At 40.1% G+C, this 14455-nt stretch overlaps 1 long non-coding RNA gene across 1 annotated transcript in view; it reads left to right on the plus strand.

The window, feature by feature from the left end:
• The window catches only part of LOC135304232 (uncharacterized), a 295038-nt gene that overhangs the window by 52833 nt on the left and 227750 nt on the right, over positions 1-14455 (plus strand). Inside the window, exons 6-8 of the long non-coding RNA XR_010365651.1 lie at positions 477-622; positions 2790-2843; positions 12374-12518. This is a non-coding gene — a long non-coding RNA (uncharacterized LOC135304232). The remainder of the gene's footprint in view (positions 1-476; positions 623-2789; positions 2844-12373; positions 12519-14455) is intronic.

Consider the following 14455-nt stretch of genomic DNA (forward strand, 5'->3'; position numbering starts at 1 on the left):
GGAACCATTGTGCCATTATTGCCTGGCCACCATGGAACTATGCCAGGAGCTGCTCCTTGAAAGTTCTGTTAATCTTTACTCAGTGGGGATGTCACTGTGGGAAGTCCCAATTGCTCAAGTTGATCAGCACTTTAAAGAGAATTATTAGTCAGAGGCTTATAAAAAGATGCAATACTTTCCCCCGTGGATGAACTGCACCTTTCTTCCTCTCACTGCCAGCAGATAAATGATTTTGGATTTGTGTAACATCTGTGGGCATGCACTACACCACATAATCCTCTGGAAGAAGCCTAATTTATGTGATTACAGACATAAAATGGTGTTATCAGCACAACTTTCCCTGGAATACAAATGCACAGACCCCAGAAAAAGCCAGAATTAAAAGGGCAGTTTAATTTAACAGAACTTAGTTTGCAAAATAATAGCTTTTAACAGTTACAATTGAAATATTGGCATTAATGTGTATTTTTTTTCAGGAGTGTCAATGATATCAGCAGCCCTGATAACTGTCTCGTAGGAAGTCAGATGGTTGACAAAGAAAAAGAAAGCAGCAGGAGACAATTAGCACGTGCTGTCCCTTGGACTACCTGAATACTCCAAGACTGAAAAATTCACTAATATGGTAACACCCAGTATTGCTTCTAGAAGATGCTTCTGGTGTTTTAGCAGAGAAAAATAAAAATTTATTTGCATAAGGAAAAATAATTGCCACAAATCTGTTTGGTTTGCTCACAAATCATATCATTTGGGGCTGATCAGCCTTGGTGTTTGTGGTTTTATTAACATGAGAGGCTTCTGTGGGGTGTAGAATATTTTGGGAAGCTGGTGAGAAATACGCTGTCACACGATGCCTGAATTATTATGCAGATAAAATTTACCAACTTCCCTCCTCCACTTTATCCTATTTGGGAAGAAACATGAGAAATAAATGGCTGGTTTTAGTGGAAGTAAGTGCTACTTCATCTGGAATAAGCATCCTGTCATTTCAAGATTTACAGCAGTAGCCGTTCTCCACTCCCTCTGCTCAGCCTTTTTCACTCTGTTTCTTCTCTGCTTTAATTGCAGTTTTGAGCCTTTCTCATTTGCCTGCTAGCTTGTTTTTTTGTTTGGTTTTTTTCCCCCCAGATAATCCAGAAGGTGAAGAATGACCAGGCAGAACTCAAATGCCATTTTGTTATTCTTAAAAGCTGATTAAAGAGGAGCTGGCCCCTCTCTGGTGCTCACGCTCAGATGCTCTCTCTGGGGTGTTTGAAATTGAGTCATAATTGCTGATGCCAAAAGCTGTCAGTACAACGGGATAGGAAGCAGTCAGCTCTTGCTAGTGTTATATAAAGTTGTCATTTTGGAAGAATGAGCAATGATAAAGAACTGTTGCAGTGCTTTTGCCCATTTTCACAGTAAACCACGCTGTTCCTGTTGCTTGTTTTGGTGTCTAATAAATTAATTTTCTCCTCTAAGGAAGGAATTCAAAACAAGGCTACAATTTAGGGGAGATAAGGCCTTGTTTTTGGAAATATTTCTATTAGACATGCTTGTTCCTTCATGCAGTTTAATAATGTATAAAGAGATTTAAGGTTTTCATGTAAAACATGAAATTGAATGTATTTTTTTTATCGTGGCAGGCATATTAGCAGCATCTAGCTGTACATTTAAGAAAATTCTATAAAACATTCTTAGCTCTGTATGTAATACATATGTTTACAGCACCAAATGCTGACTTCCCTAATCATATGTGATTTAGTGAGTAATATAAGGCATATTAATATTTATGGTGAAATCTTAGCAGAGAATGCTCTCACTGGCTCCTGCAGTATCGATGTTTTCAAGTGGACAACAGCCTGCCTTCCCTGAGAACTCATTTCTTTGCTTTCTCCTTAACATTCAAATTACTTGCAGGATGATTATTAATGAAAATGGACATTGTACAATCCAGCTCTGCAGCCACCATTGCTTTTCAGTAAGCAGCAATTTTCTCTTGGCTGTCTGTAACCTACCAGGTAATGAAATTCTTCTGAAATTCTGCATTTCATAGCTGGAGCTGCAAATCAGCCTTCAGAGCCCCAGCATCTGTGGCACCATGTGCTCGTGCCCTCGTTTGCTGAGTCAATGTTCCAGTTTTCTGCTTCACCTCTTCCACCGAGGGGATAACAGCTTTTCTGGAGCTGTTCTGCACCAGAACTGCCTGCTTCCTCACCCAGTGACTCATTGCTTTGTGAATTATGCTTTAAAAACCTCACAGTGGACAACCTGTGCCCATTAAAGAGCCATAACTTCCCTGGGTTGCCTGTATGCCTCCCAGTGCTGGTGCTTTTCTGTTGTTATCTGACTGCAGCTATCAACTCCACAGACATTAGGGTAAGAAAATATGTTCAGCTGACACACCAGCAAAAACCCACCTGACTGCAGGCTCTGTAAATCTGCCTTATAAATGCCTCTTGCCTTTATAAAACACTGAGCAAAACTAAAAAATGGGCAAATTCTTCTGCAAGGCAAGGAGTGCTAAAGCAGAGGGGAGGAAAGCTGGGAGAGAAAACATTGGATGCATTTGTTTACAGGAGCTGAGGCTTTGTAAATTAAATAGGAACACAAAGGCAAGTGTGTTCTTAGAGTATGGAAATTATTCATTATCTGCACATCATGGCAAAGCAGTTTTACCAAGCAAGCTGCATCCAAAGGGCTTGGCTGTCAGCTGTGGGCTGTTCTTCCTGTGTCTGTCAAGTAGCAAAAATAATATTTAAGTGATGGTTTTTTTGTGGATTGTTATTTGTTTGTTTGTTTTTTTCCCCCAGATAAGCAAAATGATGGAGACTGGCCACCACAAATTGGCTCGTTCTTTCAATTTTGTAAGTATCCAGGTTATGTTTGATAATTTGAAATTCAGATTTTGTGTCTGGGCAAATCATGAGTTTGGAAGCAGAAGGGAATGGTTTCTGTGTATCATTAACCCCCTTCCAAACATCCTTAGTTACAACCAGATCAGACATAAGAAATTAATTATCCTTGGCATGGGAGCTTTGACATCCTCAGTTTTGGAGATACGGCAATGAAAATCTGGGAAATTCAATGGCCTTGCTCTGTAGTACCTGAGAGGAGATGGATGTTGGGATAACAATAATATCTTGCCTCACTTTTACCTATAAATATACTTTGGCTGGATACTGTGTGATTTCCTAATGAGAGGACCTTGCTGTTCTCAGTACTTTGAATTCCAGAGAAACATTTCCCAAGACTTTTCTAAGGCAAAGGTTTCCCTTTGTTTGTCCTGGGCTTCTGCTGTTTCCTTTAGCAGCCCGTGGCTCATTTAATCCAAGAAAATTCACTGCAGCCCTGAACCTACCACTGTAAACTCACATTTCCATAATTCCAGCTCTATTCCTTCTATTTCCTTTGCTGTGCCCCAGTCCCCCCCTTTCCCCCAGAAGCCTGAGGGGGTGATCCTGGAAAATAAATCCAGGGATGAACTCTGAGCTGCACCCTGGGGTTTTCCATCTCCAGCCATCAGCTCTGTCTCACCCAGTACCTTTGGCATGGAAATCTTCCTATCTGCACAATTTACAGAATACTCCATTGCCAGCATGCTCTTGAGCCTCTTAGAAAAGGAAAAAGCATCACATCCTGTTCAAACAGGCCAGGGGTGAAGGTTTTCTAAGCAAAGCCTTGCCAGTTTTCTGGTCTATCAGCTGAAGAAATACACATCTGGGTATTTTCAGTTGTTTCATCTGTCATATTTCAGATTTTCTTGATGTATTTGTATTTGACTTCATTTTTCATGTTTAGCTTGATTTAAAGATTTTGGAGAAAAAATATCTTTGAAGGCATATCTGGTTTTTTGGTTGTTTTTCCAAGCTGGCTTCTGTTCTTGATTAATCTTCTGAGCAACAATATTCTGTTTTTCACTGTGTAGACACTCTACACATGATTTAAAATCCTGAATCTGAGATGTTAATATTCAAAGCCAGACTTGTATTACTGTGTTTATGACATAGAGATTTTTTTCAACATGTTTGTACCAGTATCTGATTTTTAAATAACCCCTATTTTTGCAGAGGAAAAAAATATATAAAATAAAGGATTGTTTTTTTTGTACTTCTATATTTAGCAATAATGATTATGTGCTTATTTATATTCATAGATACTATATAAAGTTATTATTATTGCTTTATGAGAAAGCAAGTATGTTTTTTATTTTGTAAGAGGATACAGAGTCAACTTTATTTAATGCCCTCTTCTTAAGGGGTAAGGATAACTAAGATGGGAGGAAGTTTTCAGACCAGGGACTCTGGTGCTATGACTTGTGTAATTTTAACCTCTGAAGGTCCAGTAATGTTGTTTTTGCAGAATTACAGCCACATGTTTGGTTCCCATCTCTCCCATGAACATTCTAGGGCTGAAATCTTCAGTTTTGGGGGAAAGGAACATTTTGGCTTTATCCTGTGAGAATATTTGATGATGCATCTCCTAAAACAGACTTGCTTGAGGGTAACCTGAAGTCACTCATCTGTCTGAATGGGTGTTTCTCAGCAGCTTATTTACCTACAAATAAATATTTGGTGGTGCTGGGCTTTGGTAGAGCTCTGCATCTATTCAAAGGAGAGCAGCAGGAAAGACACAAAAAGAAGGGAAAACTTTCTTTCCATGAAGAAAACAATCTCTGAAGCTGCATGCCTTTTGTGGGCCTGTGGGAATCAAGGTGTGATTTGACTTCCACAAAACAACATTTCAGAAACAGAATTAGAGGAAAGTCCTGAGGTCAGTTGATGGCACAGACAGTTCTCTCTTTAAAGCTGAGTGTTTTTGTCTCTGTTTGAGGGCTTTGCCTGGTTGCTCGGTGGCTGACAATAGAGGAGATAAAGCAATAGCTGGAGCTCATCTGAGCTTGGATTCTTGGATGGATCCAGCTCTCAGCTCTTCAGATGTTGAGTGACTCAATGGCATTTCTTGGGGTTTGATTGCTCTGCTCTCAAGAGGCTTCTCTGCAAACCTGGCAGCAGCAGAGCACTGTTCACAAGGAATGGAAATTCTAACTCCAGTTCTTCAAATTTTTCGCTTGACTTATATTATGTTTTCCTCTCACTCATTGAATTGTTTTCTTTTTAAGAAGTTGGACAAAATTCTAAGTTAAGATTTTTTTTTCTCTTCTGTAACTGTTTCTTTTTGGCTTGCCTGAAAATAATTTTCTTAATAATGCCACAAGGCAGAGCACTCGTACAAATTAGCCTGAGAGAGATGTGTTGAAATCACTGTGAGACTCTTGCATTATTTACATCGTGACATTCTGTCAGTGTACTAATGCTCAAAACTGTTTATATTCCTGGATTTAACAAATATGTAAATCAGGTGCACATTTCCCTAGGAATGCAAATGTCTCTAATGAGGAAAGACGAACTTCAGAACAAACAAACAAAACAGAACATGTTAAATAGCTTGTGTGGAGTGGGGATAGAAAGGAAGTGGACTGGAGATGCTGGGATGTAATCCTGGCAGTCCTGGGATTGTTTCATCAGCCCATCTTGAAGCTCTGACACATCAATTGTTTCTTAGCAGGGAGAGAGCTGGGGGAGGATGGCAGCCAGGCAGAGTTTTCCCATAAGAAGGCATGAAAATCTCTGGTTTTGCTCTTTGTGGCAATGCAGGGAGCTGGGAGGATTGAGTTCCACTGGCTGCATTCGTTAACTCGGGCACAAAACCACTCCAAAGGGCCTCAGCTCTCTGAAACTCTTGTTTGTCTTGCAATAATTAAAATAGCTGTTTGATTTCAGTGTAGAGGCGCAGAATGGGAATAGCATCGTGGTGAATTGGGTTTAAGTATTAGAGAAGGATTTGAATGTCCTTCAGAGGAGCATTCAGTTCAGATTTCATGTCAGAACGTTGCCCTGGTTTAGTAAGGATGACTGATATCTTGGAATCACAATGCTCTGGCCTGAGTTTATGCATGGTGGGAATGGTTTTTATTGTGCTGTGTTTGTGCTATGCTTGTTATTATGCACTGCTCACTGAAAACTTTATCTTCCATTACAAGCTGAATTCCTTTCTGAAGAGCAATTAAACAAAATTTGCTTACTAAAATAAGACATCATTTATTTCAAGCTGGCTTCTATTTTGAATTTTGATGGCTTCCTGCTAAATATGCAAGCTTTCTTTTCCTTGAAATTAGCTCAGTATCTAAAAATCTGAGTTCCTTGGTATTTTGTTTTTCATCATGTAGCTTCAGCCCCCAAAGTTCTGGTAAGAATTCCATTTCCCAATTATCAGCCATCTTTAAGGAGATCATTATGGTAAAATTAGTCTGACTTCTCCAAGATCTATGAATTATGGATAGTGCATAAGTAATAAATGGGGTAAAATGTTTTAATTAACATTCTTCAGTAATCCTTTAGCTGCATATTGTATGTAACTATTGCCTTCTCTGTCTAATGCCAGATTTTAACTAAAAATGTGCTGTGTGTCTGTCACAGTCAGAATGTCAGTTGGGTTCTGTGCTGTGACAGCAGCACATTCCTGATGCTCCTGTCTCGTTTGTCACTCCAGAGCTGCAGTTGGACCTGCTTTAGCACACCCTGCTTTGTGCTGCCAGAGCTGCTGGGAGGGAGCACCAGGAGAGAGCAAAACCATCTCGAGAAATGCTGTCTTGTCGTCAACCTCTCCTGTGCTGGCCAGTCTGTTGTGCAGATTTGGGTATTAGAGGCTGGGGAGGTTCTCTGAGCACAATTATTGCCTGAGGAAACCTGTCCCAAGGCTGTGCAAATCCCCACATCCCAGTGTCTGTGGAGTGTCCAGCCATGACCTGCAGGGGTGACAATTCCTTGGCATGGGGACATGAGGTGATGCCTCAGATTTTAGATTTTGTATTTTTCAGATTCTGTGCTGCTTTAGTGTGTAGTTCTGAGCTTCATATTAGAGGATGGTGAGCTCTGTGCACAGAGCAGGGAGACAAAACAATTCCTGCTCCAGCTGGGCACCAAGGACAAATGATCCAAATCTCAGCCCAGGAGCACAAACCCCGTGGGCTGCAGAGAGAAAAACAAGCAGGATGGGACTGCAGGGGCTGCAGCTGGGGTTGGGCACTGAACTGCAATGTGCACATGGAGCAGAGCTGAGCCCAGGGAGAGACCCCGGCAGCGCTCGTGCATTTTGGGACCATTTGGGTTCACCTTGGGTTCATTTTGGGGCCATTTGGGTTCATCTTGGGTGCAGCCCTGGCTCTTGTGCTGCTCAGGGTGGATCCATTGAGGAGATCCTTTTAATTCTTTAGCTCCATCCAGCCCCTGCTCTAGGGCAGCCTTCCCAAGGCAGCAGTGGAGGCTGTGTTGGTAGCACCGACCTCTCTTCACCCCGCTTCACCATAAAGGTGCAGCAAACGTCTGCAGCACCAGCAGCCAGCACAGCATTTCTTTCTCATTTCTTTCTCAGCACTCCCCACCCAGCAGCTCCCTCCTCTGCTGTGCAGTAACACGTGTGGGAGGTGCTGCTTTTGTGCTGGCTGCACCCTGAACTCCTCTCTGGAGCTGTAATGACTGTGAGCGCTGGGCAGAGAAAACCCGATACCCACAAACCCTCTCTAGAAACTAGCATCCTACTAAATTGGTACCTCTAATACCTCTAATTAATGCCTTGGCTGGGTCTCCAGTAGAGCAGGAGTTCAGTGACATTCTTAAGAATTATTCTGCACTATGTAGAAATTAAACTGACTTTTAAGCAGTGTACAGTTGCTGTCAGCTAAAATGCTGCTCAGAAATCTGAACTGGCAGGTGCCCTTAAGTCTTGTTGGTTTGGATTAATGTTTTAAGTACTACCAGAAATTATATTTACATTGCATAAAAAGAACCTGAAAATGTAGCTGCGGCACAGAATATTGTTCAAGGACTCAGAACCTCCAGTTATTTTTTACCCTAATTTTGTAGAAAAATGTGAAAAAAAACCAAACTGTGACAAACTAGCAGATAAATGCACTAATAATTTATGGTAGTAAACTTGTCTAGGGAGCACGGTTTATCCAGACTTTCCTAGGGATTTGCAACCTTACAAAAAGATCTTTCATGTCAGGATTTTTTTTTTTAATTGATATATTAGGAACATCCTTCACCATTTGTGTTCTCTTCTTGTATTCAAACTGCTCATTGTGAATATAAAATACATCAAAGTAACCAAAATGGAACATTTGGAATGAAGAATACAGAAAAGAAAAAAATGACAACTTTATTAAATAGCCTGCCATTACATAATCTTTGAAAAAATCTTTGACATGATATGTTTGTTAGTCTTAATTTGAAATATTAAGTTTTTTTAACCAAAATTTTTTATCATTTGGTTGGAATCCTTTGTGCCGGAAGTCGATGTGAATTGTCAGAGTATGGATTTTAAAACTATGGGAGTCAGGAAGAGATGAGCAACTTCTTTGTTCCTGTTTGGAATTATTTCAGTATATTTTCTACACAGAAATATCTATTTGATTTTAAATTATTTGATCCTTTTTTTTTAACTTTTTCCCCTTTTTTAGGCTTTGTGGTCAAAAATAGTTCTGTAGTTCTCTGTTCTTTTCAAGGACAGTGGAAATGAGGTTTTTTTCTTTTCTGAGTTTATGTTGCTCTCTTTTTAGAACTAATCCTTACAACACGAGTCTGACTGGCTTTTCAGATTTAAAAGTTCTCTGAGAGAATGGAGACAAGAAAGGCTGAGAGAGAACAAGGATTGCATGCTAGTTTGATTTTCTTATGAAATAATGATGATTTCTTTTTCTAAATACTTTCTTCCAAAAAGACTTGAAGGGGTGTTTAGCAGCAGTAAATATGAACTTAAAAAAATTTCAGTTTTCAGGTTTAAAAAGCTTTCATGTGACGGAGAGTGAATGGACAATAATTAAACCAGAGAGCTGGGGGGCTGAAGGGAACTCTTCTGCTTTGGATTTGATGGTTGATAGCTTGTTCCTGTTGGAGTTTTTGGGATGTTTGGTGGCCTGTGTGTGTTTGTGCTTCTCCCTGTACTGAGGATGGTTTCTGTGTTCCCTGTCAGCCTGAGCTGCCTCACTTTCCTCTCACTTTTGAAACTTAAAGGATTTCTGAAAATCCTTCATTCTCGGAGATGAAAGCTTCTGTAAACCTGGGTAAGTCAGCTGCTCTGGAGCTGTCTGAGGTGGTATTGGTTGGCAATCTACCTCCCAAATCTCTTTCTTGCCTAAGTCTCTGAGCAGTGACTAAAACAATGCTATGAATTTTATCAGTGATCTTATTTTTCACCCAGGTCTTAGCCCTGCTGCTTTACCCTTGATTCAGTTCTCCTCTGACCAATTCTTTTCAAGAAGTAGTGGCTGGTTTTTGATACTGCTGATCCCAAGTGATTTCAAATTCACTTTTCTTTTTTTTAAAAGAGTCATTTCTCCATGTTGAAATAGAAGTTAGCATGAAGGAGGAGGCAGTGCTTCAACAGGGGCTGAGCTGAATATATTTCCTTCTGAGCTCAATTAGCTTGTGCTCTTCAATTTGACTGGGAGCTATGATTACAATAACTGCAGAAAAACCAAATTCCAAAGTTTTATGTGACCCTGAAACATAATTATTTTTCAAAGAACGTGGCTTTAGGTCAGTGTTTTAGTTTGAAAAATGAATTGTGGACCTTCCCAATATTGAGATGTTCCAAATTTGGAAGTCCCTGTTGTATTTTAAAAGGTCTCTTGGAATTTTATATGCTGTTCTGCAGGTAGATGAGCAACTCCTCCATATGGTTTCTTTTCAAATACGGCCTTTTAAGGCTGGATTAGATCTATCCCAAATTCCTGTGCTGGTTTAGCTGAGGTGGAGCACTGGACTGTGCCTGGCTGCCAGCACTGCCCTGGACACCAAGCTCTGCCCACAGCCAGAGCCTGATTGCTCACTCTGTCATGGAGAAAGCTCAGGGAGAGACAAACTTTCATTTGGGGAGCAAACAGAGAATCCTTTGTGTTCATCTCGGCTGCTTCTGTAAGAGCAAAATAATCTGAGAATCAAAGAGGAATCAGAGCAGGCATCCTCCTGCTCGCCCACTTGGTGCCTATCAGCCAGTTTGTGAGCAGAGGAATAATGCATGAACAGTGTCTCCTCTGGAAAATATTTATGACATGCTCCTTCCAGCTCGTTTCCTTGCTTTATTTCATTTTGTTACTGAAAGAAAGGGCTGACACGTTTCTCTGTGGCTGATGCCTTCAGGAATGTTCAGGGTAGTCCCACTGATTTAAGATTTTCAGATTAATACCAAAAGTAATCAGCATGAGATTGCCAAAACAAACCCACCCTTTCTGTTTTGGCTGTAAAAACGCAGAATAAACAGCTTCTGTCTTAAGCACATGATGGGTTAATTGCTCATGAAGTAATCATTATCTTGCAAATACCACTTGGAGCTCAGGGAAAATAAAAAATAAAATACCATGCTGTTACTTGTCTTTATTATTGGAAGACATTCCATGGTGTCAATGCATGCAGAGAATGTCGGACAAGTGTTTAAAGAGCTTAAGCTACTGTTTGGGAAGGATTTTCAGAGAAAACTGGAGGAGCTATTACACAGTGTGCTCCTTCATGTTTTAGAAGGTTATAAAAACGTACAGAATAGGTAACAAGATCCAATAAACAAATACTTTTACGCCTGCTGAACCGTGGGGGTTTTTGCCCAAATAAGAGAGACATAAGCTTTTCATTTTTAATACAAGTAGAATTTCTTTCAAGTACCACTTTGTGTGACATAACAACTACAGATCATAGGAAAATATGGCTGAAAGAAGCTTCACAGACTTTTTTTTCCAGTTTGTTGCTCACCCAGAAGAAAATATGAACTAAACTATTTGTCACTAATATTTACTCTGTTTTCTAAATATCCTTTTTTAGCTCCACCACCCCATGTTTCTTTCCCCGCCTTTTTTCTCTTTTAAATGAAACTCTAAACCAGTTCACTGTACCAGGTTACAAACACATGATGATTTGGACATAAAAAGGGAAATTCATGAGAATTTCCATAAGGAACTTTGCAAGGTAAATCATGTATATAGTAAGAGCCTGACTTTTTAAACTCTGTCTTCAAGGGTAATTAGGAAGAAGAAGACATGACTGCTAGAAATGTCTAATTTTTTATGCTTAACAATCTCTTGCTATAAACAAATGAACATTTCTACCTGTGTGTGGCAACTGTGTTTGAAAAGGACCAGAACTGAGAAAGTTTTATAAAATGAGTCTTTGATTCTGGAAGGAGATAGGAATTGTGGACGAGCCCATTGTGCTTTTAGTATCTCTCCTCATTTCCACACCCCCTCCCCAGTCAAATCCATTTGGAAAAATGGTGAAATTTGTGGAGCTCAGTAATGCTGAAGAACTGTCTTGAGAAAATCATGTGTGTGCCCACCATTTGGGGTCTGTATGAGGAGCCATGGGATGGGTGAATCAAATTCTGACAAAGCCACAGGAAATCAGTGGAGATGGGAGCAGAAGGTGAGGGCAGTTCTGTGGGAATGGGACTTGGAAATGTTGAGGTAAAGCCAATGTCCTGTTGAAATAAAATGGGCTCTGGGAATGTCTGAAAAATATCCCTAATGTGAGGGATAAAACAACAGAGCAATGCTGCTTTAAATGCTTCTGTCTGAAAGCAAAGCTCTGCCAACCTTGGCATTAAAATGGGGCATTTCCTATTAGCTGGGGCTTCTGTGATTGTTAGCATTGACCCTGTGGTGACTTGTCATCAGCACTGGGGGAGTGCAAGGCAGTGCAGTGAGCACTGGGGAGAGCCCTGGAGCCCCAGGTCCCTGCCAGTTTGGCTCAATATTAGAGAATGTCGTGGTGGGTGTGTTTTGTGTCAGAAAGAGTCGCAGAGTTAAGTAGGATAACATTACTGTGTCGGGGTAGTGGGACAATAAATGCACAACAGCTGTTATTAGGCACTGAAGTACAAAATAAATCTGTTTCCAAGAGCACCATTGTGAATGAGAACGGAGAGAGAGAGAGAGAATTATCCCTTGCTGGTGGCTTTTAGCATAGCAGGGTAAGCTGCTTTCCTCCTCCTTTCTGTTTCTCAGGAGTTCTCCAGAAAAGAGACTCTTACAGAGATTGTTAACGTGGCAGGGAAAGTCAGATGTCCAATCTTTGTTAAGTTTGTTCTGACTCAAGATTCTGTACACTGTATTTATGGCAAATAAACTAGTACTTATGGCAGATTTGCATAGTATTTGTTCTTGATAAAAATGTTGGTTTTGCCCAGTTTTGGAACCTCCAGAAAACTGGAGGGAAAAGACCCCCCAAGTTAATCATACGTTTCTGTTGGATTATTTGTAATTTTTACTGCTTTTTAATTGACAGCTCTACATTTCAGTGTTTAGCTACTGCACTGTTGTTCTTGATCCATTGCCCTCTCTCCTTTCCAGAAACTGGATGTATGATCTTGAAATAACCTTTGAAGTGATCACCCTGGAAAGAACAGAGCGTTCCCTGTGAAAAAGCATTGAAGTCAGTTCATGTGATGCACACTTTTGGGTTCCCACTTCCCACAGGAACACATCAGAAGACAAGGTACTTTATTAACTTAACCAAGCACGAATTTGTCTTACAATTTTCCCATTCATTCAAATGGGACATGAATATTTTGTTTCCTAATCAGCACAATTACCCCGGAGCTCACGTTGCAGTGTGTCACTGCAGTGACAGCTCCCCTGAATGACAGCTCCTATCTGTAGTGGGAAATGACAGCATTTGTAAACCAGGGTTGTTTAAAGAAAACACTCAGTTCTCGAGTGACTATTTCACAGTTAATCATTGCTACAATTTACAATATACCTTGAATATATCTATTTTCAACTGATCTGGCTGGCCTGCTGAAAGGGCCTTGAATGTGTGTGGCAGAATATTCTGCTGCAGCACCTACTAACAGAATATTGTTGGTGGCAATTAGAGGATTCTCAGACACACTGTGAAATGTGATCTGGTAAAAAAAAGTCAGCAGTGATGGGTGTCACAGTTTGTAATGCTCACGTTGGTGGCAAAACTCTTGCCATGCCTTTTGTTGTCACTTGGGCAGTTATTGTCACCAGCCTCTTCCTAATGAAAGCCTTATTTTTTAATGTGGCAGAAACCACCACTTGTGTCCCTGAAGGTGGATTTGCATACACACAAATATATATGTTATATATATTGCTATTTTTATAATAATTATGTATAATCGTTATTCCATTTATCCTTAATGACATCTGGCTTAACAAAAAAGGAGAAATGAGTATTTTACACTCCTGAGCATAGGAAAGGAGTCTGGGACTGAAGGCTGACTGGGAAGCTCTCACATGATTTTCATGCTCATGAATGTAGTCAGAAATTGGAATATAAATCACCGTAAGGTTTGGTAAATATTTTAAACATGAGTTTTGGAACTTCAGTTTATGTCTGCAATACATGGACTGTATTTAGTTTCAGCTCTTGGGACAAGGGGTCAGCTCAGTAATGCTTGGACGGCAGCAAGCACAGACTCTATTTGTACTTGCAGACCAGGGAAATTACTGCAAAATATATCTCTAATTCTAATAATGTCATCCCTCCTCCCCAAATGAGAAAAATAACTGCCCACACCATAAGTGCTTCTGAACACTTTCAGAATGCTCAGGAAATCTGCAAACTGTCAGAAAGTTTTAAGGTGTATTATGGCAGAAATCTTGACATAAGTGCGCTGCAGCCATCAAGAAGACAAATGCCGGTGTCATGCTGATTTCATTTTCCTTTTGTTGGATAAATGTACACATAGTACTTTAAAAATATGGGAGGTGATCTGAAGTGGTTCATAAAACCTTGCTGGTTTGCAAATCACTGGGATGTTTTAACTGCATTGCCTGGTGCTGAGTTAGTGTCTGGAGGCATCTTGCATTCCATTATACCTTGGGACTGCATCTGCAAGTTGTGGCTCTGCAATATTGATCCAGAAAGTTGGCATTTCGGCTTGCAGAAAAAGAGCAGCTTCTGCGTAGGATCTGTGCTGAGAAATTCTGCTCGTGGAACTTCAACAGCTTCTCCTTTGTTTGAAAAAATGCTGCTGGTTTTGTCTTTCCACTGCATTTCTGTAGAAGAAGCTTTTTTTAGGCTCTTCACTTTCAGCTTTCCTTGGGAGGTTTTTCTCATGCCGTATCTTTTTGGTACCAAAAGCCAGAGACTTTGAGAGCAGCACTGCATACATCTATACATTTTATTCACTAAATATAGACATTCATGGTTGGTAAATATGTGGTGTGTTGGCAGTTGAAGAAGGTTTCTCTGGAAAGGATGGCTGAGATCGCTGATGATTCTGAATTTCAAGTAATTAAATGGTGTTCAAATAATTTCACAAACATTAAATAATCTTAATGGAAAAAAAAATCTAATATTCAGCAGTTAATGACCAAGAAAATCTGTTTTCAGCACTTTAAAGGCATTTAAAATATTTTGATATTTTACACTGTTAATGCCTAAATTATATTACTTAGGATAAT

This window comes from Passer domesticus, chromosome 7 (genome assembly GCF_036417665.1).
Source record: "Passer domesticus isolate bPasDom1 chromosome 7, bPasDom1.hap1, whole genome shotgun sequence".
Lineage (NCBI taxonomy): Eukaryota > Metazoa > Chordata > Aves > Passeriformes > Passeridae > Passer > Passer domesticus.